Raw genomic sequence first — 8817 nt, 5'->3', positions numbered from 1 at the left:
GGGGACTGTAGAAAATGACAGGCTACGTGTCCCATAGTGGCCAGAGGGATATGGTCCTCACCTCCGTCCCTCTCAAGTCATGACCAAGTCCAAGCTAAGCTCTGCTGAGATGTCCAGGAGAGGTTCAGCTCTGCCTGGGGCTCTCGATGGGAAGCTTCTCTTAAGTACTTTGCCTGCATAAGCTAAGCTGAAATTTTTGCCCTGTGTTTTAGATTCATTATATTCATCCGATATATAACGTATACCACATGAGCACCTGATGCCCAAGGAGATCAGAGGAGGGTGTTCGATCCCCTGGAACTGGGGTTACAGGCAGTTAGCTGCCATGTGGGCGGGTGCTGAGAGTCAAACCCAGGACCCCTCTACAAGGTTGACAAATGCTTAGAAAACTGATGAGCCATCTCTCCAACCCCAGCAGTCTCCTTTGATACTGAAGACTTCACTGGGTGTGATGTTAGCTATGTAGGGGAGTTGTCATTTAGTCTTTTCCCAGGACCCTCTGCAAGAATAGAGGCTGCCATTGGGAGACTAAGAAAGGCAACTGCTGCTGGCCCTGCTGTGGGAGCAAAGCCTCTGGGTTTGGGAGGCACAAACTGGCCTCTAGAAGGAGGCTGGAATTGGGCATGGCATGTGGGTTCTGGTGGGGTGGCTCACTGGGTAGGGAGGCTGTCCAGAATGCAGAAAGCTGGCGGGAGGTGGAAGCTGAGCCTTGCTGCAGAGGACATCATCCATAGTCTGTGCCCCTGGCTGTGGTATCTATCCCAGCCCACCCTTGCTTAAGGACTTGTTCTGGATGGGGGTGGTAAGGAGACATGGGGTAGGGGTGGGGAGGTTCTGAGTTGGGGGAAATGAGGACAGAGTTGTGTTAGCCTTAGTGTCACCTGAAAATAATGCTTGGTTGGATTCCAGCCTTGCTGGACAGTGTTCTGATATTTCACTTGAGGATTGCCCCAGTCCGTACTGATCTCCCTAGGTACACGCCATCAACCCCAGTGCATGTCAGGCAATTCCTTGAGGTTCCCCCACTGGGAAGTGTAGGTCTGATTTCATCTCTGGGTAGGGCGGGGTTAAGGTGATCAAGGCAGGTGTAGTATGTGTTTTCTTAAGTAAATTTCTGGTTTGAATGCACAGAAGCCATTTGACTTACAAGCCCAGTATTTGCAATGTTCGTTTACACCAAGGACTCTCCCAAGATTGTGCCACACTGCAGAGGATGCTGGCTGACTTTCCTGACCCACTCTACTCTTCACAAGGTGAGTGATTTTCCCCCAGGCCACCCTACACTACACAATTAGCGTGGCTGAGGCTGATTTGCACCCAAGTGACACAGTAGAGTGACCGGAGTCACTCTAAATACTGTTGGTCTTTGTGTTTACAGAAGGTTGACGTCAACAAGCCCACTGCCATTCCCGGTGTGCGGAAGGCAAGTAGGGTGTGTGGGATATAGCAAGAATAAGATATGGCTCACAGTCACAGGCTGAGGAATCGGGCAGTCTGAGCACTCGCTTGGATGAGTCACCCAACACTCGTGACCCTCCATTTATGAAACATAAAATAGGCATTTTACCTACCTCATGGGGCCAGCCACAATGGAGATCATTGAGAAAATAACGTGTGGAGAGCTGGCTGGGCCGTGTGGGATTGCTCATTCTGACCTACAGATGCAACCATTGCGTTCAGTTAAATCTATTAAATGCTCAATTTGAGAGAGTGGAGATGAGGAATCCCCCCAACTTTCATCATTGTCTAGAGCTGCAGGGAAGCCTGACAGGGTCCTCGGGGTGCTATGTACAGCAAGAGGGTTGAGAGAAGACAGTAAGTGGACAGTGGGGGGGATGGTCAGTCCTGGGGCAATCCCTTCTGTTTAGGATGCCATCAAACTGTTGAACACAGGCCAGGCAGGAAGCAAGGCCAACAGAAGCCATGGCTCGAAAACCAGGGTGGCCTGGCTTCAGGCAGTGTGGATGCAGACTGCACGGGGAACAGCCTGCACAGTACAGTCTCGGTTTCCTGGCGCTAGAGCAGCAGGCCCCAAGCTGCCAGCTCAGCACTTTTTCCTCAGCCAGAAGTGCCCCCCTCTCTTTCTGAAAGTAATGATTTTCTAAAAATGGATTCCTTCCCCTCCCCCAGCTGCAATTAATCTACTGAACACAAAGTGACCGCTGGAGGAGGCTTCTGGTGAGTTTGTACCAGTGCAAGCTCTTTGATTAATTCAGGGATGATTTAGTGATGGGGAGGGGTGAGGAGGGAATTAGAGTGCGTTTCCTCTGTGGGGACAGACTGAGGCACTTTGGGATCTATGTAGTGGCTGTCAGACCCACAAAGACTTAGCCAGGATCCTCTTTCCAGCAAGTCCGCACCAGCCATTCTGGGTATTTGAGAGCTGGGCACAGACTCCAGCTTCAGCATTCTTTCACGAACACCAGAAACTGAAGACAGACCTGGGGCTGCCATTTTGGTAGCTGCTTCGGAGAAAGGGATACCAGACACACGGAGGATGCTTCCTCTCGCGTCTAAGAGTTACAGTAAACGGTGGCTCCAGACCTGCCACTTTCTCTTCTCCTGCGGGCACTTTGATGGCAAGTATGAGCAGAGCTCTGGCCCTGTTGTACACAACGACTGAAATGTCACCAGATATCCCAGCCCCTCGCCTGCCTTATCCTGCTAGATTTAACTTGACAGTATCAACATCAAATGTGTTGTACTGTATATATGTTTGCCTACTTATTACTTGTCTGTTGGTTTGGCTGCTGTTGCCCTCCCTATGGCTGTAGGGCTTTGCTCCTCAGTGTTTAGACTGAAACCCAGCACATAGCAGACACGGCTTGGATAAATCTATGCTCAGTGGCTAATTTTCCAGGGTTGTGGGGGGGGGCGCACTGGGGATGCATTCTTCACCTTGCAGCCCAAATTCCCAAGAACAGTGGGCACCTACTTACTTTCAGCTACTTAATAAAAAACAAAGACGTTGTTCTTGTTAATTTCTTCCCAAAAGGTGAATGGAAAATTCTCCCTCTTGGGGTGGTAACAACAACCACAAACTCCAGAACAGTCACAATAAGAACAGCCTAGGGGCTGGCAAGATGGCTCAGCGCGTAAAATGTGTTTGCTGTGTGAAGTGTTTTAATTCATAAGGCCGTGGGACTTTTTTTTTTTAAGTCTGTGAAATGTTTTGTGTTGTGGTGTGTATATTAATGTGTGATCTTGAGGGATGAACAAGAAAGGAAAGGTTATGGCTTTACATGGATGTGTTTGTGTGTCAAGCTGACAAGGTGTCAATTGTGCCGGATAGTTTTATGTCAACTTGATGTAAGCTATAATCAACTGAGGAGGGAGCATCAACTAAGAAAATGCCTCCATGAGACGCAGCTGTAGGACATTTACTTAATTAGTGACTGATGGGGAAGGGCCCAGCCATCCCTGGGCTGGTGGCCCTGGGTTCTATAAGAAAGCAGGCTGAGCAAGCTGTGGAGAGCAAGCCAGTAAGCAGCACCCCTCCATGGCCTCTGCATCAGTTCCTGCCTCTAGGTTCCTTTCCTGTTTGAGTTTCTGTCCTGACTTCATTCAGTGGTAAGCATTGATATGGAAGTGTAAGCCAAATAAACCCTTTCCTCCCCAAGCTGCTTTGGTCATGGTATTCCATGACAGCAGTAGTAGCCCTAACTAGGACATTATGCAAAAATGATGCTCTGAATTTGGTCCTAGAACCCACATAAAGTTAGAACGAGAGGCTGACTCTGGAAAGCTGTCCTCCACATATATATTCACATCATGGACACACATACAGTAATAATAATAATAATAATAATAATAATAATAATAATAATAATAATAATAATATCTAGGCATGGTGGTGCCTGTAATCCCAGCAGTCAGGGAGGCAGAGGCAGGTGGATCTCTGTGAGTTTGAGGCCAGCCTAGTTTACAAAATAAGTCCGAGACAGCCAAGGCTACACAGAGAAACCCTGTCTTGAAAAACAAAATACTACTACTACTACTACTAGTAATAATAATAATAATAATCAGCCAAACAAACCCAGCTTGTATTTACAGAGTGCTGGGTGTGAGAGAGATTCTGTGGTCTATAAGGGAATGCTGTCACTGGCCCATTTTACAGATGAGGATGTGCAGGTTCAGGAGAGACCCACGGGGAGAAGAGAGGGGCAGTCTGCTGCATTCCAAGCTTTGCTGCAGGTCTTGAGTCCCAACCAGAGCCTGGAGATGCCAGTGGCTACAGGAGGGCAGGAGCTCTGCAGAGCGGGCTGCTCTAGGCTAGACTGTCCTGCCCCATCCGAGCAGGGGCTGTAAGCTCCACTTTATACAAGCATCATGTCATCAGCACCAAGTCTAATGACACACTGCAGCCAGGGAAATTACAGTGCCCAGGAGACTTGTCCCAGAGGCCCTGCCCAGGGTAATTCCAGAGCAAGGATGGGTGCTGGGAAGTTACAAGGGCTGGGCCCGGCTTCTGGCTTTAGGTAATGGAATGGCATGTGAGGAAAATGGAGGATTTTGGTTTACTTATGCATTTTTAAAAATTGAAAATAGTGACAAACAAGCCAGGTGTGCTACCAAATGCCTGTAATCCCAGTACTCAGGAGGATCTGGAGTTCCAAGACAGCCTGGGCTGAAACAACAGTAGTAGTAGTACTACCCAAAAGGTATAAAATGAAAAGTCAAATATCTATAGTCTCGTAACTTAAACCTCTCTCTAACAACACTCTCCAGAGCTGACTGGACCGGAGACCCTGAGCACTGCCTTTCTGAATTTGACTTGAGCTCATGAATCTGTGTGGACCTGATTTTCCTAAGTGGAGATCTACTGGCCTGCAGCCTGCCTACGTCCCCTAATGACACCTCCTGGGCATTTTCATAGGTCGTTCATTTTCATAGTTGTCTAGTGCTGGAGCCGAATTCGAAAGACACCAATATTCACTTAAAAAAATAGTGCCACTTTGTATTGAGTGGGAGTGACAGTGTGAACTGGGGCACTCTCGTATGATGGTGGTGGGCCTAGACCTGGCCTAAACACTTTTGCAGAACACTTGGCAGGCAGGCTTTGCCAAAGCTAATAATACTGACATCTGAAACGTATGTAGAAGAAGCTTCATAGCAACACTTTTCCAAATAGCCCTAAACTTGGAGCAACTCAAGACACCTGCCAAAACACAACAGTTGTCCTACGATGCTCACCAAGGAGCAGTAGGAATGAGGGAACCGTGATCACCGTCGCCTAACAGATAAGGCATCTGACTTCCGGAGTGAGCGAACCGGGATTGATAACTACCAGAGCGATTCTTGATGATCTCAGGGCCCTGTTAAGGAAGACACACGCTGGCTGGGGAGGCAGATCAGTGGTGGACGGCTTGCCTTTTGTGCACAATGCCCTGTGTTTCCTAAATTTCATCTTCTGAAGTAAAGGCAAACAAAACAAAACAACCCCCCCCCCCCAAAACCAAAAACCTTATATGGGATGGTCTCATTTACAAAGTTCAAAACAGGTGAAGCTAATTTTTTGTTGTTAGACTTCAGGAAGGGGACGGGGGGGGGGGGGGTTGCCTGCAGGAGTTCTGTTTCTTTGTCTGGGGTTGGTCATGCGTGCTGTAGTTCGTAACAATGATTTGTGTACTTTTCCCCACGCATGTAATAATTCAGTTAGTCTGTTCTTTAAGCAACAAGAGCAGAGGGGGCTAGGGAGATGGCTTGGTGGTTAAAAACCTTTTGCAGTATGCAAGCATAAGGACCCGAGTTTGAATCCCCAGAGCCACAGATGTGCCTGCCTGTAATTCCAAAGCAAAGTGGCTACTCAAGACTAGCCATTCTAGGGCTGGAGAGATGGCTCAGTGGTCGAGAGCACTGCCCGCTCTTCCAAAGGACCCAGGTTCAATTCCCAGTACCCACTTGGCAGCTCACAACTGTCTGTAACTCCAAGAGCTGACACCCTCACATCAATGCACATAAATTAAAATTAAATAAAATATTAAAAAAAAAAAAAAAGACTAGCCACTCTGGCTGGGCACACGCCTTTAATCCCAGCACTTGGGAGGTAGAGGCAGGTGGCATCACTGTAAGTTAGAGGCCTACCTGGTCTACAAAGCGAGTCCAGGACTGCCAGGGCTACATAGAGAGACCCTGCCTCGAAAAACAAACAAACAAAAAACAAACAAACAAACAAACAAAAAGACTAGCCATTCTGAGTTTGATCAACTTCAGGCTCCACAAACACCCACATATATGTGCTTCGATACATGCAAATATGCATACAGGTGTGCAGAACACACACACACACACACACACACACACACACACACACACACACGCTTGCATGTACATAAAAAATGGAAAACACAAAAAAGTTTAAATAAAAAACAGTAGAGTTATTAGGCTTGCTCCTTTTCTTCCCCTCTGGCACCTCTCCAGCTGCATTCAAAAAAAGAACCTTCATGCACACTGTGGGGCAGGGAGGGGACAACGCGGACACTTCTGGTTTGGGATGCTCTAGGTCCTGGGGGTGAGAGGTAAGGAGCTTTGCTACTGAGGAGTATGCAGCTGGGGGTGGGGGCGCGGGAGAAGGGAAGAGGAAGAGGTGCAGTGGCAGTTACTGTTCATATGACCTTGGAGGGGACTGACAGACCTCCTTGTAGGTGCACAGATCCGTGAGATGGCAGCTTCCAAGTCCCAGGAACTACATTCAAAGACAGACACATCGGTAGTGACAACTGCTACAACTACTAGCTGCTAAAGGGTACTTACCTGTGCTAAAAATCTGCTTCCGTGTGCCACTTCCTTGCTCCTTTAAACAGCAGGTGTTCCAGCTGGTAGCCAGGCACATATTGGAGGACTACATAGCCACAGGAAGTCTCCACCTTTACGATAGCTTCCCCTGCCCCACCCCCAATTTTGATTGGCATTTGCTGTGGGACCCTGGGGTGCAAAAAAGATGTGGTGGTCTCTACAGAGTCTGAGCAGGTATGCAGCTTATAAGCACGGTTTCATTTATTATTTGGGAGTATGCTCAAAGTAGGTGACTCATTTGTTTGTTTAGGTCTTTTGTTTGTTTGGTTGGTTTTTGAGACAGGGCTTCACTCATAATCCTGGCTGTCCTGGACTTGCTTTGTAGACTAGGCTGGCTTTGAACTCACAGAGATCTGCCCGCCTTTGCCTCCGGAGTGCTGGGATTAAAGCATGTGCCACCACACGGGGTTTGTTTAGGTTTTTCAAGACAGGGATTCTCTGTGTAGACTGGCTGTCCTGGACTCACTCTGTAGACCAGGCTGGTCTCGAACTCACAGAGATCCACCTGCCTCTGGCTCCTGAGTGCTGGCGTCAAAGGAGTGAGCCGTCACTGCCTGGCCTATTTGTTTCTTTTATTCACTATTTTAGAATCAGATAAGAGGTTTAGGGAGGTAGTGACAGATGGTGCAAGGCTCTGAATTCAATTCCCAGAACACAAAGACAAACTCACAAAAGAAATGGAGAATTGTTTAAAAATCACCTCTAAATGAACAAAGTCTGACTTCCAATCCCAGCCATCACTGAGAAACTTGATGAGTTTCTTTCTTCAGTTGTTCCTTTTTTGGTTTTGTTGTGTTTGTTTTTTCGAGACAGAGTTTCTCTGTGTAGCCTTGGCTGTCCTGGACTCGCTTTGTAGACCAGGCTGGCCTTGAACTCACAGCGATCTGCCTGCCTCTGCCTCCTGAGTGCTGGGATTAAAGGCGTGCGCCACCACGCCCGGCTCTTCAGTTGTTCTTATGCTCCCTCGGCATGCTAGGTGCTCATAGAAAACTTGCTGAGGGAATATTTGTTATTACTTAAATTATTGTCATTTATTTTATGTGTGGGTGGTTTTCCTTCATGTATATCACATGCATGCTGTGCCCACGAAGGCAAGAAGAGGGAGTCAGATCCTCTGGAACTGGTGTTATAGATGATTGGTAAGGCACCAAATGGGTGCTGGGAATCAAACCTGGTTTCTTTGGAAGAGCAACCAGTGCTTTTAATTTAACCGCTGAGCCATCTCTCCAGCCTTGGAGTGTGATTTTTAAGTCCCCAGCTCTGTCACTGAGCTTCGTTTTTTTTCTGCCAGTGACTGAGTGGCTTTGTCTGCGCCACAAGTCCACAGCTGCACACTTTCACACCCAGTCCTCCTCCCACAATGCATTGCTCCGCTGTCTCATGAAATCTGTCTCTTCTTCTTTCATGGGCTTATACAAATGACTTTGTTCTAACCAACACGCTCATCTGTGGTGGAAACTCAGAGAGAGGACTCAGTTAGCAGAGGGCAGGTGCTGCTACCAGCTAGCTGAGCCTGCGGTCACCTCACCTCAGCCCTTTGCCTCTCTACCACTTTTGGAGACGAACCCTGTGAGCGTCCATGCCCTGGGATAGGATTCTACACTTAATGCAAGGACAGGTGGCGCACGTTGTATATTTTTTCTCTCTTGTCTTGAGCAAGAAATGGGAGCAGGGAGGGTTGGGCCAGGATACAATCCACAGGACTTGCATTTTTGTTAATCTTATCAGTGTCGCCTGGGCTCTGCCTGGAAAACTCTCTCCTTAGCTGGGTTTTCTGGGAAGGGCACAGATTCCTGCTCTTCCAGGTTTCCAGTGGCCATCAACTGGCCCATCAGATGCCCCTGTCATTTTGGAATCAGGATCTGGCAACAGAAATACAATCCTGCAGAATCATTTGAACTGTGGGCGACAGCCACACCCTGCTTCTACAGGGACAGAGGGGACTATAGTGTCCACTGCTGATGCCATCTGGGGCTCTCTGAAAGCTTTCTTTCTTTCTTTCTTTCTTTCTTTCTCTCTCTC

This window comes from Acomys minous (assembly GCF_964271855.1).
Source record: "Acomys minous genome assembly, chromosome: 4".
Lineage (NCBI taxonomy): Eukaryota > Metazoa > Chordata > Mammalia > Rodentia > Muridae > Acomys > Acomys minous.
This window is presented reverse-complemented; position numbering follows the sequence as displayed.